General features: G+C 33.5%; 1 protein-coding gene across 2 annotated transcripts in view; it reads left to right on the forward strand.

Moving 5' to 3' along the window:
* The window catches only part of SPATA48 (spermatogenesis associated 48), a 67,997-nt gene that overhangs the window by 14,433 nt on the left and 34,973 nt on the right, over window positions 1–18,591 (forward strand). The gene's annotated exons all lie outside the window — the stretch shown is intronic.

An 18,591-nucleotide genomic window follows, 5' to 3' on the forward strand; every position in this document is an offset into this window, starting at 1 on the left:
CTCGGGAGGCTGAGGCAGGAGAATGGCGTGAACCCGGGAGGCAGAGCTTGCAGTGAGCCGAGATCGCGCCACCGCACTCCAGCCTGGGCAACAGAGCGAGACTCCGTCTCAACCAAAAAAAAAAAAAAAAAGAAAGAAAAAGTAATTGTCCCTTTGATAAAGGGCAATAAAAACTGGTGGATTTCAGACTATGATGACTCAGGCTGATGGGAGTTATTATAAAGAGTGATACTTACATTGATTATACCTACCCTGATATTTTTGTTAGAAATTACTATATTAGTTTCAAACATACTACTTAAGACATAAATTTGTATCTATTTGAAACATGTAGCTAATTAATCAGAAAAAAAGTTAACGACATTTCAATAGAAGTTTGAAATGACCATAATGTAGTTATTTTAGTTATCAAAATTTAGGGGATTGGATTGTAAAATGCCTCTTCGGACACAAGTAAATTATATGGATTGATGTATAGTACAAAACACTTCTTAGCACATTAGACTGGTCATATGATAGCTGCTGTTATTAGACACCTGTTTAAATTTTAGAAAACTAAAATAAATTACTAGCACTTAATTTCAGGCTTCTTTTGCCTCTGGCTAATTAAGCACCCTCACACCAGTAGCTTTAGTATTGCACTACGTTTTTAAAATAAAAGTGAATGAGGCCTCCCCATTAAGATTGATTTATGATATATAAAATGTTGTCATGGTCTCCTTGTTTACAAAGTGTGAACCATTTTCACTGGAATTTACCTATTTCTGGCTCAGAAATAGTTTTATGTTGAAAATATTTTTATTTTAGAAAAGGAGATAAACACAACTTCATTCATGAAATAAATATTAGCCTAAAGAATAATAAGAAATGTTTTCCTTTAAGTGTCAGAGGCAGCATTTCATCAAGTTAACACAGTATTTATTTATTTATTTATTTATTTATTTATTTATTTATTTAAGACAGAGTCTAGTTCTGTCACCCCAGCTGGAGTTCAGTGGCATGATCTTGGCTTACTGCAACCTCTGCGTCCTGGGTTCAAGCAATTCTCATGCTTCATCCTCCCGAGTAGCTGGGATTACAGGCATGTGCCACTACGCCTGGTTATTTTGTGTACTTTTAGTAGAGACAGGTTTCACCATGTTGGCCTGGTTGTTCTCGAATTCCAGACCTCAAGTGATCCTCCTGCCTTGGCCTCCCAAAGTGCGGGATTACGGGTGTGAGCCACCGTGCCAGGCCAACACTGTTTTAAAATAAGGTAATTGTTTTGGTTACTAGGGTCAGAATCAAAGAGATTTTTTTTTTATTATAGCTACCTCAAATTGCAATTTAATAATTTCTACATATGTAGAATAACCCAAAATAATAAGCTGGTAAAATAAGCTGTAATTTTTGTGATGTGATATTACTGATAGATATAACATTGATATTGTTGATACAACATTGACATTAATTTGAATAATGTTAATTTATATTCTCAAATTTAGAACACTGTTACTTTTATAAAGCAATACTTTTTATAAGAATCTCAGGAATAAAAGAACTGATGAATAAATAAAGTAAGTTATACTGGATTTTTCGGTACACAATCATTCAAAAAATTCTGGGAATTGAGGATCAATTCTGCTGTAGTCAATTTGAATATTTTGTAATTCCAAATCTGAATAAATAAAGCTTGTATTTAATTATGTAGTAACATGAAAAAAGTTAAAAAATTTTTTAAAAATGTAAAATTTCTTCATTTAATATTATTTGAGTGCAGTAAAATACAGAGGAATTTAAAAAGTAAAGACCTAATCAACCCGAGAAAAACTTCATAAAACCAAAATCAGTGATAATATCTTAAAAGCAGCCAGAGGTGGGGGAAAAAACACAGATTACCTTCAAAGGCTTGACAGATCTTTTCTACATAGCAATAATAGATTACAACAGGAGTTCTAACATATATATTTATATTTATTATATATTTAATATATAATATATTCATATTTAATATGTTGTATATAGTTTATATATTATATATTGTATATATATTTGATATATAGTTTTACATATTATATTCTATACTATATGTTATATTTATATATTTATATATGATATATTAGATTTATATATTTGATATATAATATGCTTATATTTATATATATTTACCACTTTTATATTTGATATATTATATACTTATATTTATATATAATATATACTACATATTATATAAATATATAATGTGTATACATCATATATTATCTATAATATTCATCATATATTATATTAAATATTATATATAAATATGTTATATGTTATGTGATATAGATTATAATATATAATTATAACTAATATGATATCTAACATGTATAATATAATATATAATCATATTATGTTATATATTATAGTATATAATTAGATATATATTACTATATATTATTACATAATATATGATTATATATTAAAAAACATAAGCTAATATGTAATATGTAAAATATATATTTATAATATGTAAATCATCAACTAATACATAAATATATGTAATATCTTTATCATATATAAAATGTATATTATATATTTATATATGATATATGATAACATTATCATATATATGATACATATATATATTGAAATGGTGTCATTGTCTGGGGTAGTACCCGAGGTTTGTTGTCCCATGGCCATGGAAAACTAAGACATACCAGAGTGAGGATAAGAGTGGTTGTTTTAATAGACAAAAGAAAGAGAAGAGCTCTCTGTGCAGAGAGGGGTCCTGGAGAAAATGGGTTCCTACTTCCACAGTGAAATGCAGAAGGATTTTTAGATGGCTTGAGGAGGTGGTGTCTGATTTACATAGGGCACACAAAATTGGCTGAACCAGATGTGCCATTTGCATAGCACATGAGAATCTAGCCACTGCCACCCTAATCTTATTATGTAGATGGGTTCTCTACCTGACTGGCGCCTTGTTGCTTATTTTTACTGTATGCATGGTGACAAAGAAAAGGGAAAATGGAGCCTCCATGTTGAATATACCTGGCTTCCAGGTAGCCCTTCCCTATTGGCACAGCTGTCGGCATTCACGCATGCAAGCTTCGAGCTTGCTTATCTATGTTTGCAGCTGGATTCTTCAGGCTGATCTTGTTAGAAAATAAATGATTTGGGTGCTGCTTTTTTGTTAAAAGGGAAACCCTGCCAAGGACTCTGTTGCCCTTACTATCTGATTAAACAATTTGTTTCTAGCTCCTGTATCAACATGACATTGTATTTTGCTACACTGACAGAGAAAGCAGCATTAAATTAAAAATATTGCAAACCACACAAAATCCACAAAATGAATAGAAGAAAATAAAATAAATCTATTCAAAATTCAACCAACTGTAATGAAACAAAAAACAAGAATCAAAACAATCTAGTGAAGACAGTTACTCCCACATCAACTATTTAGCAGTAAATGAAACATTGTACTACAACACTCCAAACTGAATTACATATTTTCAAATAAGCCTTTGAGATTATAAAGATCTGCCTTCATACAGAACTTACAGAACTCCAAAAATTAAATACAAATAAAATAATCAGTGACAAAAAATAATAAAAATTTATCTTGGGATTATAATTAAATGGTGCAAAGGAAAAACAGAAAAAAACAAAAATGTAATAAAAGACATTGAATAAAAAATGAAAAACATCCAAGAGAATGAACATGAGATAAAAAATATTTGAAAGTGTTAAAGAGAATGTGGTCGAAGTGGAAGATAAATGAAGAAGAAACAATATACATATAATTGGAGTTCCTGAAGAACAAAAACCAAACAGTGGAACAGAATGTGTTAAACCATGGTTTCTGGACCTTGGCATGGTCAGAATTTGGGGCTTCATTACTCTTTGCTGAAGGAGACTATCCTGTGCAATGTAGGATGATTAGCAGCACCCCTGACCTCACCCACTAGATGCCAGTAGCACCCTTCCCAGGTGAATGAAAAGCTACAAAATGAACAGCAAAGTAAATCAAAAGAAAGCATGGAAAGAAAAATAAAAAATGATAAGCAAAGTAATGAATAAATTAGAGAAGATGAAGTAACAGGCACTCAAGCTACTTTTCTGCTTTAGCCAAATAGAAAACTGGACAAATTGTAAAAAAAAAAAAAAAAAAAATCATTTCCAGACACTGGCCAAAGGCACTGAAAGACTGGGATCTCTAAAGAAGGGAAACTAACAATGTGAGCCCTACAATTATACCAGCTTGCTTCCTGGGGGGGCAGTTTTTAAGCCACAGTCCAGGAAAGTGAAACCCAAACATAGCTTTACATTCCTGTTGGATTGAAGAGGAGATTAGAGTTCTGAGAAACCAAGGAATGGAGAATTTGCAGGGTAAGATGACAGAAAAGAGGGAGTTATGAGGATGTGGAGGAGCAGTGGGGCTTTGGAAATATGCAGAAGAGATAGCTCAGGTCTTTGGATACTGATCTGTGTATACAAAAGAAGGAACTGCTAAAGCTAAGGAAAAACCCACTGTAAAGAAGTGGGCATAAGCTTTCCCTGAAACTCAAACAGAGCAGGGAACGTTTCATGTCCCCACAAACTAGAATAAAACACTTTATAGTACATAGGTACATCAGGTCAGATCTTCAAAAGCATATTACCTTTGTAGTCAGGCTTAACTAGTTCAACTTTAAAGATTGCTCTGGAGTTTCTCAAATTTTAAAAGCACCCGACTGATTCCAATTACTTTATTTGCTGGAAAAAAATCCAAAACTTAAGAATAAAACAACTTCCAGCAACCAACCAACAACTTAAAGTCCAAAATAAGTTATCAGTTTAAAAAATAAAATGAAACTACTTTTCATGCAAAGAAGCAGAAAAATACTGCCCATAGGGAAAAAATCAGTCAATAATAACAGTCCTATGAGTGATAGACATAAAAGACCAAGCAGCTATTGTATTCAAACAGCTATTACAAATCTGTTTCATATGTTCAGATCATAGAGACAGTCATAACCATGATAACAAGGGATGACGTGAAAATGCAAATGGACTTCTAGACATGAAAAATACATCTGAAGTAAAAGATAAGTTGGTAGTTTTAAGAACAGAGCAGATCTTGCATGATGAAAGATCAGTAAAAATAAAGACATAGCAACATAAACTATTCAAAATGAAAAGAGAAAAAATAAAGCTTCAAAATAAAGCATCAGTTACTGTGGAACAGTATCTAGTAAGACATCTAACATACATGCATTGGAGTCTCAGAATAAAAGTGAGTTGAAAAAAAAGGTTGGTGACACAATGACACAAATTGTCCCTAGCTGATAAAAATTATAAATCTGAAGACACAAAATGTTCAACAAATTTCAATCTGTATAAAAATGTTTTAAAATTATGCCCAAAACACATCAATGACATTACTGAAAAACAGTGATAAAAATAAAATCTTAAAAACAACTAGAGAAAAGATATTTACAAAGAAACACATGTAAGAATGACTTCTGGCTTTTTGTCAGTTTGTGCAAGCCAGAAGAAAATAAATGCACATATTTTAAGTAACGAAAATAAATAAAAGAAACTAAGAAGATATTAACTAACAATAAAAATATTTAAAATTAGAGGCAAAATAGAAACATTTTTATAAAAACAAAGCTGAAAGAATGCACTGCCAGTAGACCTGAAGGAATTTCTTTAGACAGAAGAAAATAATGTATATGAAAATTCAAGTTTACACAATGAAATAAATTGAGGTTAACAGAAATGGTAAACAGATGGGTAAATATAAAATACTATTTTTCATCTTGGAGTTCTTTAAAGTATCACTGTTTAAAGGAACGATAATAGTAATGTGTTTCAGGTTTATAGCATACAAAAAAGTAAATTGTGTGACAGTAGTATAAGGGACAACAAAGAAAATGAGCATATGCTGTTTAAATTTTTTTGCACTATTTTTGGAATGATGTATTATTATCCTGTAAACCCTGGAGTTAAAGATGTATATTGTAAAATATCTATACTATAAATCCTAGAGATAGCAACAACAGAAAAGAAAAAAAAATTTTAAAGTACACATAGTAAGCTAATAGGAGATAAAATGAAATTTTAAAATTAAAAAAAATTCTTAACTAACTCAAGAGAAAGTAACACAAAAGAAAAATAGAGTAGATAAAACAAATTGAAAAAAAACAGATTTAAACCAAATTATGTCCACTGCTAAACAGAATTTAATATAATGAACTTAAAAGTCACAAATTGTTAGTTGGATAAAAAACTAAGACCTGGCCGGGTGCAGTGGCTTATGCTTGTAATTCTAGCACTTTGGGAGGCTGAGACGGGCAGATCACCTGAGGTCAGGAGTTCGAGACCAGCCTGACTAACATGGTAAAACCCTGTCTCTACTAAAAATACAAAAATTAGCCAGACGTAGTAGCGGGCACCTGTAATCCCAGCTACTCAGGAGGCTGAGGCAGGAGAATTGCTTGAACCTGGGAGGCAGAGGTTTCAGTGAGCTGAGATCGCACCATTGCACTCCAGCCTGGGTGACAAAAAAAAAAAAAAAAAAAAAAATTAAGACCCTGCTATACACCTACCACAAGAAAACCATGTGAAATATAAATAGAAGTTTAAGGTAAGATGTAAAAATATATATAATTCAAAAACTAGTCAAATTAATGCAGAATTAACTGCAATCATATCAAAGTGAATTTCAGAACAAGAAATTTTACGAAGGAGTCAGATATTTTACAATAAGAAAGGGATCAATCCATAAAATGTACATAAAATATATTTAAAATGTATATCACCTAATAACAGAACTCAAAATACTTGAAGCAAAAACCGATAGAACTGAAAGGCAGATTTACAGTTAGTAGATATTTCAAAACTCTGTTCTCAGCAGTTTATAGGAAAGGTAGACAGAAAAAACAGGGGGATATGGAACATATGAAAAACATTAATCAGCTAACTTGATCTAATCGATATAAATAACAAAGGCACACAGAACATTCACTGAGATAAATTATATTCTGGAATATCAAACAAATCAAATGAAATAGAAAGAACTGAAATTATAGAAAGATGTTCTCTGATAGGAACAAAATTAAACTAGAACTCAATAATAAAAGATGCCTGGTAAAAAATAAAAGCGTATATGCACATTTAAAATATAGCAATATACAAATGGTTAATACATCATTATAAAGTTAGGTTTATTTCAGGTATGTAAGGTTTGCTTAACTTTAGAAAATGGGTAAATGTGATTCATTGTATTAACTGTTTAAAATACAAGTCATTTACTCATCTCAAGATATGAAAAAAAATTTGATAAATAGGATTGACATTATCCTTAAATTAATAATGGAAGTCTGTGAAAAGGTAAATCAAACAATACTAAACAGTGAAATGTTGAAAGCCTCCCTTCTGTAATCAGTCTCAAGCAAGTATGTCCTCTTTCACATCCTCTTTCTCCTCCTCCCTTCACCTAAGCACTGAAGTTCTTAGCCAGCCCAATCAAGCAAACATAAAAATGGTATAAAAATTGGAGGTGACTAAACAACACAGTTATTCTTGATAATATGATTATATATGTAAAAATCCAAATAAATATGTAGTTAAATTACTTTTCATTTTATTTTACCTTATTTTATTTTTAAGACAGAGTCTTGCTTCATCACCCAGGCTGGAGTGCAGTGGCATGATCACAACTCACTGCAGCCTCAATCTCCCTAGCTCAAGCCATCATCCTGCCTCAGCCCTCCAGGTAGCTGGGACTACAGGCATGCACCACCATGCCCAGCTAATTTTTGTATTTTTTGTGGAGACAGGGTCTCCCCATGTTGCCCAAGCTGGTCTGGAATTCCTGAGCTCAGGCAATCTGCCACTGACTCCAGCCTATACAGTTAAATTACTATGATATAAAGAAACTGAATAAGATTTTCAGAAATAAACATTATCGGAAATGCATTTATTATATTCTAAATATCAGCAAGAAACAAAGTTTTAAAACATTTCATCTATCACTTAAAATTGTATCAAAACCTATTCACTATTGAGTAATAAATCTATGAAATTATATTCAAGAATCCTATGGCAAAACTAGTAAATGTGTTGAGAGAAAATCTAAAACCTAAACAGACAGGGAAATATGCTATTCTCTGGACTGGAAACTTAAAATGTTTAAAAAGTTTAGAGCTTCCTAACAGTTTCAATGCCATCTAAATCAATATTCTACCTGTATTTTTGTGGGATTTTGAAAAGTTCTTTAAAAAATAGATACATAAAAACAAAGAGTCAGAAATAACTAAGACTGTTCTTAAGTAAAGGGGAGAAATTCAATACCCTTTTATGGCAACTTGCTGGCCTCATAAGGGTCACAATGTTTTAATGGAAAAACTTCTGTTTTTAAGAAAAAACTGTTCACTTGGTAGGACGTAACCTGAGTGTTGAAGCAATTCTCTTCTTGCCTGAGAGAATAAAAACTACTCAAAATTTTTCCTGGCCTACAGTTAAAAGAAACAATAAGAAGTTTTCTGGAGCTTGCAGGATACTACAGATGCTGGGTCCTACATTTTGCCCTAATGGCCTCACCATTGGATTAGCTTACTAGAAACTCAGTATCATAGCCTTTACCTTGAGAAGACAGCCATGAGCAGGCTTTTCTGCAAATGGAAATAGCCTTACAACAGTCTTCAGTTTTAGGACTTCCAAATTGCGCTAAACCTTTCACCCTGTTCATTCATGAAAATAACATTCAGGCATTAGGAGTACTTACCCAAACACATGAAGGAAAATAGAGGCCAATCACATTTTATAGCCTGTGATTGGACTTAGTAGCTAAGGCATATTTTAATTGTTTAAAAGCAGTAGCAGCAGCAGCCAAATTGGTAGCTTCATCTGAGCTGCTTTTAAGACACAAGCTTTATTTGCAAGTCTTGCACACTGCAAAAAATATATATTAAATTCCATTCAAACTCTGCATTTGTCAGCAAATAGATTAACATCTTCTGGAATTCTTCTCCTATCTCCTAATTTCTATCTAAAATGTTGCAACTTACTTAACCCTGCTACTCTACTACCTCTGCCTCATGCAGGTGAAGACCACAATTGTGAGTGTAGTGTTAGAAATAGTGGCTCCTCATGTTCATATGTGAGATAATCTCTTTGATAATCCTGAGTTGATACTTTTTGTTGATGGGTCTTATTATAAAACTCAGAAGGAAAATACCAGGCAAGGTATGATCTTATCACCTGAAATGAGTTAATACAGAAGAGAACTCTTACCCAATATAAGTCAGTTTCTCCTGAGCTTGTACATACAGCTAAAGACAAGTCAGTGAACACTTATACAGATAGTTATATGCTTTTGGAGTAGTCCATGATTTTGACATGTTATAAAAACAAAGAGGGGGACCCCCCCATTAAAAACAGTCTCCAAGCAAATGCACTCCTTTCTGCTATCCTCTTATCATCACGAACTGCCATTATTAAGATTGAAGGTCATAGCTGTAAAACTAAACCTGAATATCAAAGGAATTCCCTGACAGATTTCTATGCTAATCAGCTAGTGCTGAAACTGTTAGGATATAAAATTTGAATAAACTCTACAAGATTGATCAAAGTCAACTCACGTATGGTGACCTATTTAACAAACTGCTAAGTGTGCCTGATTTGGAAAAACAAAATTGATACCTGAAAGGCTGTAAATTCAGTGTTAAACGTGAACTCAAACAGCTCTCAGATGGGTGCCTAATACTTCCTTCAGGTACTTCCTGAGTCCTTGAAGCTTCCACTGTTAAAAGTTCTGCACTCCACAAAGCTGTTCACTCTACAACTCATCAAGTAACAGATAGCATGATCCAAATTACGAACAAACACTGGTGGGGTGACTGTTATCACATTGATAAAATGGCTTATAACCAATGTTTGGTTTGTCAAATTCATAATCCTGTGAAAGCAATAAAAACTTCAGGTGGTGTGTTTTCACTATCGGACTTTATTCAATTGTCATTTTCGGTGGGATATCAGTATATTTACATGTTACCTGGATGGATGGAAAGCTGATCTTATGATGGTAACTAACAAGTTATTTAAAAAGTATTTCCTTTATGGAGCATCCCTGGAGAAATCTCCAGCAACAGAGGAACCTATTTCACTGGACAATTTAGAAAGCAGTTGAATAAGCTTATGCGCACAATGTCATCACCATTGTCCCTATTACCCTTAGTCTTCTGGAAAGGTCAAAAGATAAATGACATTTTGCAGCTGAAATGGGCAAAATTAACTAAATCAATTTGATTGCGTTGGCCAAAGATATTACCTCGGCTTTAATGGTCATCATATCCACCCCCAATTGAAAACATCGATTGACTCCTTATGGAATAAGTTCCTGGAAGGCATATGCCGTTAATAGTAGAACCTCTTGTATCTTCCATTCTCCTAATGCATTATGTCTAAGTGTATTTTCACGAGGTAAAGGAGATCTTCCATGACCCACAGACTGAGAACAACCAAACCTTTCAAAACCCAGAACCTGGAGATTGGATCTTCTGAAAATGACATCAGAGACCTCATTGAACCCATGGTCCTATCCCCATTGGAAGAGACCATACCAAATTCTACTTGCCATCCGTGCTGCAGTAAAATATCAAAGGCTTACCCTTGGGTTCACATCTTACAACTCAAAAGGGCCCCTCCAAGCTCCTGGAAATGTATACCTGTTTGAGACTTGAAGGTAAACCTGACCAGGAAAACTTTTCCCCAGAAGCAGATGGCATCCTAGACATTGACAGCTACCCTAAGGCCATAGATCAAGACTTTTCTGACATCATGAAAACCGAAAACCTTATCCTTTTTCCTCTGTTTTCTATTTCTGCCATCCTAATCCTTCCCTTTCTTTACAGGAAAAGCCATGGACTATAATTTGTGGATGGCTTTAGCAAAGGCTTATGCTCCAGTAAGAAACCAAAACAATTATTAAATTTGTACCTAATGCCCCCAAATTAGGAAACGATTCCACTAATGCCACTGCTTGTCTGTGTTACCAGTGGCAGTCATGCTAAAACCTCAAAGGAGGAGTGGAAATTGATATTCTAGATATGACTGCTACTTGCTTTCCTGTGCTTATTGAAAACAATACTCTGACCTTTCCAGTTAATAACAGAATGGCTACCAAATATAAAAAAACCTATCCAAGTGATGCCTATAAAAGGTATATTGTACTTCCAGGCATTGAATACTCAAGATTTGGGGATCACTTATGGGGGTACAACTAATTGCTTGTATGATGTCACTGGGCTAAATCCAGTAAGGTCTTGTTCCACTGAATATGGTTATGCATCCTTCCAGCATGCTTTAAAGGGACTACACACAGAAAATAAATAACTCACCGAACCTGGCTCAGGAGCTACGTAGGCCTATGAGTGAAAAAATGTAACTGGCCTCTGCTCACATGCCACCAGGTGGCCCTCTTTTCCAGCTCCTGGGGACCTGCAGATACATCAGGTCTGAGGAGAATTTGTTTACTGTGTTCTGCCTCCTTGCTGGTTCATATCTTGCTAATGGGCCTGGCTCACTCCTGTCTTCCAAATAGCTTTCTCTGAAAGTTTCAATAATACCTTCCATAATCAAAGGCCAAAGTGATCAATAACCAAAAGTAATACTAACCTTAAAGTGGAATGAAGATAAGTTACTTTCCACTGAGAAAAGTTTCTAATGAGGTTCCTGGATGCTCACTCTTGTTGGTAGATGGTGCCAGTTGTATGGAATTTGAAGGTAATCCATAAATTGGGAGAACATCTTGAAATTTGTAGCCAATTATATTTTCCAGGGTTTAAATGGGAAGAAGCCACTCTCCTGAAGGGGGATTAAAAAAAAGTCATGTTCAGCAAAAACACTTAATGGAACACCATACAGTGTTAGATCTCTTCTTGGCTTATGTTGGGATCTTGCATGTGGTGCTAAACAGAACTGAGTGCTGCACTTATCTTCCCCCTGGTTTTACTACTACAGAAAGCTTAATTTAAAAGGTAGCCAACACTGCTATTCCTGTAGATACTACCACCGAATGCACCACGGACATTTCTCAGGGAAAAGAAACACATGATGTGTTTATGGAAGTAGCTAACAGCTGATTTGCAGGCATCCCGAATGGTGGATGGGAAGGCTGGCTAGTCTAAGATTTTCTCATCTCTATGTTTCATTTAATCATCTGCAGATTACTACGATTGATATTACCAGGCTAACTACAAAAATAGGTATCTCTTTAAATCAGACCATTTTACGGCACACTATTGTTCTTAATTGCCACTCCACCCCAAACACAGACTATGACCACTAAGACTTAAATACTGCTGAACTGTCTTTATTGCTTGAATTTTGAATTGTTTGTTCTGATGAGTTTAGTTTGCAGAGATTCCTGTTAAATAGTGTACTTCCCCTCTTTCTTTATATTATCCTCCCAATAGCCATTATAGTGGTCTCCCTTGTGTGTTATATCCCTTAAGAATCATAAATGCTCATTTATAGCCATCCTTTGTACATCAAAAGATCTCATTACAGTTAGAGTAACAAAAACATGAGGAAAACATAATCATCCAACTAATTTCATATAATGAATTGCGAATTTTATACAGAGACCAAACAAGTCCATTATGAAGGTGACAGAAAGGAGTGTCAGTGCTAAGGTTTTGGTCACTCTCTCAAAATTGAGTGGCTGAGCAAAAGAGAATAATTGTTAAATTAAATTAGATTTGGCCTGAAACTAACCTACATATGTAATAAACTGTAATCTAAATTATATGTGAACCAACTGCAACCTAACAACTTGTGAGTAAATTCTTACAACATGCAGCTGTGTTGCAGCCAATCATAGCAGCCAAGCTTTCAGCCAATCACAGGCTGCAAACCAGCAAAACATGTTAAACTAAGGCAAACACGGAACTATACCACGTAGACTATTTTTGTATGTCACTTCTGTTTCCTGGCTATAAATATTCCCTGCCCACATTTTGCAGTGGAACTCTCTGAATGGCTTTTGTGTTGAGTGCTACCTTGTTCACAAATCTTTCTTTTCTGCCCAATTAAACACTGCTACATTTAATTTATCCAAGGTTCTTTTTTTTTTTTTTTTTTTTTTTTTTTGAGATGGCATCTCGCTCTGTCACCCAGGCTGGAGTGTAATGGCATGATCTCAGGTCACTGCAACCTCCACCTCCCAGGTTCAAGCAATTCTTCTGCCTCAGCCTCCTGAGTAGCTGGGATTACAGGCACTCACCATCATGCCCAGCTAATTTTTGTATTTCTGTAGGGAGTTTCACGATGTTGACCAGGCTGGCCTTGAACTCCTGATCTCAGGTGATCCTGTGGCCTCGGCCTCCCAAAGTGCTGGGATTACAGGCAGGAGCCACGGCACCCGGCTGTTCTTTTTTAATAGTAACATATTCACAGGTTCCAGGGATTTGAATATGGATATATTTGGGGGTTTAAATATGAATATATTAAAATGATAAAAAAAATTCAGGTAAAGGAAATGAAGGAAATTTATTGCCAACAAGTGTACACTAAAAGAAATCCTGCCTAACAAAATATTACCTTTTTCCTTTTATTTAAGGTTCATATGATTGTTTTAAATAAAAGTATAACATTGTCCTCTGAATGTATGTATGACAACTGTAGAGTAAGAGATGAAAACATGTGATAAATTAACATAAGGTTGCAATGTTTGTACATGTTATGTGAAGTGGTATGTTAACTCTAAGTGAACTGTGGACAGTTAAACATGCATATTGTTTTCTCTAGAGGAGTCCCTAAAATGCAAAGTAAAGAAGTATAGTTAAAGTGTCAATTGATGGCTTAAGCTGGAATTCTTAAAAAGCAAAAAGACAAATTTAAATAATTCCCAAAAAGGCAGAAAGAAAAGGAACAGAGAAGTAGAAAGGTAGGGTTTTCCAGAAGCCAGTAATAAAATGCTACACTTAATCTAAATATATCATAATTACATTAATTACATTAATGGCAATATACTAAACATTCCAATGATAAGGCAGACATTGTCAGAATAGATAATAAAGCAAGACACAGCTATATGCTACTTACAAGAGGCATACTTGAGATATATAAAGATACAAATCCATTGAAAGTAAGTCAATGGAAAATACATACAATGTAAATAAAATATAAATAGGCTTTAGTGGCTATTTTGAGATCAGATTAAATAGACTTCATGACAAAGGGTGTTACAAGACATAAAGAGGGTCATGGCTTAGTTACAAAACAGTTAATTTGTCAAGAAAACCTAACAATCATAAATGTGTATGCATCTAGTAACAAAGGTTCAAAATACGTGAGACAAAAATGAACAGACCCAAAAAGGAGAGATACACAATTCCACTGATCACCTTAGGAGGTTTTAAGACCTTTGTCCACTTGATGAAGCAGCTAGACAAAACAACTAGTAAATACTTAGATCTAAACAACACATCAATCACCTTCAGGTAGTTGGTATTTATAGAACACTACACCAAACAAACACTAAATATTCTTTTCAAATGCACATGGTATATTTACTACTATAGATGATATGTGAGAACACAAACAAGTCTTAATACATTTAAAAGTATTGAATTCATCCCACATATGTTCTCTAGCCACCACAGAGCCAAATTAAAAATCAATGATCATAAGACATCTAGGAAAATATCAAATCTTTTAAAATTAAACACATTTCTAAATAAACTACAGGTCAAAGAAGAAGTCACAAGATACATTAGAAAATATTTAAACTTATTGCAAAAGAAAACATATCAAAATTTGTATAATGCAGTTAAAACTCTGCTAAGAAGAAAAATTAGCTTTATTTGCTTATCTTAGAAGACAAGAAAGATCTAAAATTAATGATAATGTTTCAATATTAAGAAACTAAAGGCTAGGTGTGGTGACTCACGCCTGTAATCCCAGAACTTTGGGAGGCTGAGGTGAGTGGATCACTTGAGGTCAGGAGTTCAAGACCAGCCTGGTCAACATGGTGAAACCCTGTCTCTACTAAAAATACAAAAATTACCCAGGCATGGTGGTGGGCGCCTGTAATTCCAGCTACTTGGGAGGCTGAGGCACAAGAATCACTTGAACCCAGGAGGTGCCGATTGCAGTGAGCTGAGATCACACCACTGCACTCCAGCCTGGGCAACAGAGTGAGACTAGGTCTCAAAAAAAAAAATCAAAAAAAAGAAACTAGAAAGATGATTAAATTAAACCAAAACTAAGAAGGAAGAAAATTAAAAAATGATATGAACAGAAATTGTGAAATGGAGGATAGATATACAAGAGAAAAAATTTGAAAAGTCAAAAGTTATTTCCTACCTAAGTGTCCACAGACAAATGAATGGATAAAGAAAATATGGTGTGTCTGTGTGTGTGTGTGTGTGTGTGTATAAATATATATATTAGGATATTATTCAGTCATAAAAAGAAAAAGAACCTGCCATTTACCACAACATGGATGAACCTGAAGGACACTGTAAGTGAAATAAACCAGGTACAGAAACAGAAATATTGCATGATTTTACTTATATGTGGAATCTTAAAAAGTCAAGCTTATAGAAGCAAAGAGTAGAATGGTGGTTTACAGGAGCTGAGAGGTGGAGAAAATGAGAGATGTTGGTCAAAGGGTATAAACTTTCAGTTTTAAGATGAATAAGTTCCAGAGATACACTATGGGGACTGTAGTTAATAATACTGTATTTGTTACTTGAAATGTGACAAGAGAACAGATTTTTGGCATCCTCACCACATATACACATACATACACACAAATGATAACAATGGGTGATGACAGATGTGTTAATTAACTTGACTGTGATAATCATTACACAATGTATACATGTATCAAATCATCATGTTGAACACCTTGAATATATACATTTATTTTTCAATTAAATATTTTTTAAAGCCCAAAGGTTTTGCTTTGAAAGCATTAACAAAAGTGATAGACTTATTGTTAGTCTGATCAGGCAAAAGAGAATACATATTACCAATATAAAAAATTACAGATCCTAAAAAAGGATAAGGAAATATTACAAACTTCTGTGTGCCAGTTCTTTTGGCACTTAGACAAAATGAACAAAATCTTTAAAAATACAAGTTAACAAAATTAATACTAGATAAAGTAGAATATGATAAATGCATATATGTATATATTATATATGGAGTTCTGTTTTTTTTTTTTTTAATCAAAAGACTTACCACAGTGAAAACTTCAGGCCTAGATAGTTTTACTGATAAATGTTATCAGATATTCAGGAAACAACCACCAATCTTATGTAGGTTATTTCAGAAAATAAAAGAGGGAGTACTTCTCCAACAATTTTAGGAGTCTAACTTTACCTCATACAACAAAATCAGACAAAGATTTTACAAAAAATAGAGGAAATCATAGATTAATATTTCTCATATACACAAACACAAACATCTTTACAAAGCAAATAAAAAACAATAATTTATAGAAAAAATATATCATAATCAAGTAAACTTTATCTCAGGAATGCAAACATTCACTTACCATTAAAAATCAATGTAATTTAACATACTAACGGAGTAAAGGAGAAAATTATTTTGCTAGATATACCTTTGATGAATTTTTAAAAACATATAATGAACAGGTTTAAACATGGAGTAGAAAAAAGTGAAAAAGGAAATCATAAACAGAAAAGTCAATTCTTCATAGGAATAGAAAAAAGTACTAAATTTATATGAAAACACAAAAGACTTGGAAAAGCCAAAGCAATAATGTACAAAATAAGAAAGCTAGAGACATCACACTTCCTGACTTCAAAATATGCCACAAAGCTATAGTAACCAAACCAGCATGGTACTAGTATAAAAACAGACACAGAGACCAATGGAACAGATTAGGGAACCCAGATATAAAGACACATAATTGCAACCGATTCAACTTCAACAAAGGCTCCAGGAATACACAATGGGAAAAGGACAGTCTTTTCCATAAATGGTGCTGGGGAAACTGTATAGCCATCAGCACAAGAATGAAACTAGACCCCTACCTCTCACCATACACAAAAATCAAGTCAAAATGGGTTGAAGATTTAAGTCTAAGATCTGAAGCTCTGAAACTATTAGAAAAAAAGCTGAGGAAATGATCTAGGAAATTGGTCTGGTCAAATATATTTTGTGTAAGACCTCAAAAGCACAGTCAACAAAAGTAAAAATAGAAAAAATGGGACTACATCAAGCTAAAAAGCTCTGTACAGCAAAAAAAAAAAAAAAAAAAAAAAAGTGAAGAGACTACTCACAGAATGAGGAAAATATTTGCAAACTACCCATCTGACAAAGGATTAATAACCAGAATGTATATAAGGACCTCACACAACTCTATAGCTATGTGTATATATATGTATGTCTTATGTCTTATCCTGAAAATGTCTATTCATATCTTTTGCTATATATATACTGATTAAAAAGGGGCAAAACATATGAATAGACATTTTTCAGAATAAGATATAAAAATAGTCAACAGGCAGGTGAAAAAAATGCTGAACATCACCAATCAGAGAAATACACATCAAAACCACAATGAGATATCATCTCATACCAGTTAAAATGTCTTTTATCAAAAAGTCAGAGAATAACAAATGCTGGTGAGGATATGGAAAAAGGAAAACCTTCATTCACTGTTGGTAGAAATGTAAATTAGTACACCCACTATGGAAAACAGTATGAAGATTCCTCAAAAAACTAAAACTAGAAATACTGTATGATTCAGTGATTCCACTACTGAGTATATATCCAAAAGAGAGGAAAACAATATATCAAAAAGATATCTGCATTCCCATGTTTATTGCTGCCCTACTCGCATTAGGCAAAATGTGGACTCAACTTAAGTGTCCATCAGTGGATGAATGGGTAGATAAAATGTAGTATGTACATACAATGGAATATTATTCAGCCATAAAAGAGAATAAAATTCTGTCATTTGTACCAACACGGATGGAACTGGAGGTCATTATGTTAAATGAAATAAGCCAACTACATAAGACAAATATTGCTTGTTCCCACTGATATATGAAAGCTAAAATGGTGGATCTCATGAAGATAGAGAGTAGATTGGTGGTTACCAGAGGCCAAGAAAGGGAGTGTGGAGGGGGGATAAAGAGAGGCTGATGAATGGGTACAAATATACAGTTAGATTCAATAATTAAGACTGTGTTTGATATATCAGTGGGGTGACTATAGTTAGCAACAATCTGTTGCACATTTCAAAATAACTAGAGGAGAAATATTCATATGTTTCTAGCATAAAGAAAAGATAGATATTTAAGGTGATAGATATTCCAATTAGTCTGATTTGATTTTTACAGAGTATGTGAATGTATCAAATCATTACATTTACCCTCAAAATCTGTATATCTATTATGTATCAACACAAATACATTTTAAAAATATGAAAGTTAATAGTGGTAGAGTAGAAGGTATATACGGAAATTAGAGACAAACCAATGCAAAATTAAGAGACATGAACCACAGGATGAAAAGTCCAATATTTTTCTGGTAGTAATTCTAAAAGAAGAGAATAATTATAATTCATTGACAGTAAATAGATAAAGATGGAGAAATATT

This window comes from Papio anubis, chromosome 4 (genome assembly GCF_008728515.1).
Source record: "Papio anubis isolate 15944 chromosome 4, Panubis1.0, whole genome shotgun sequence".
Lineage (NCBI taxonomy): Eukaryota > Metazoa > Chordata > Mammalia > Primates > Cercopithecidae > Papio > Papio anubis.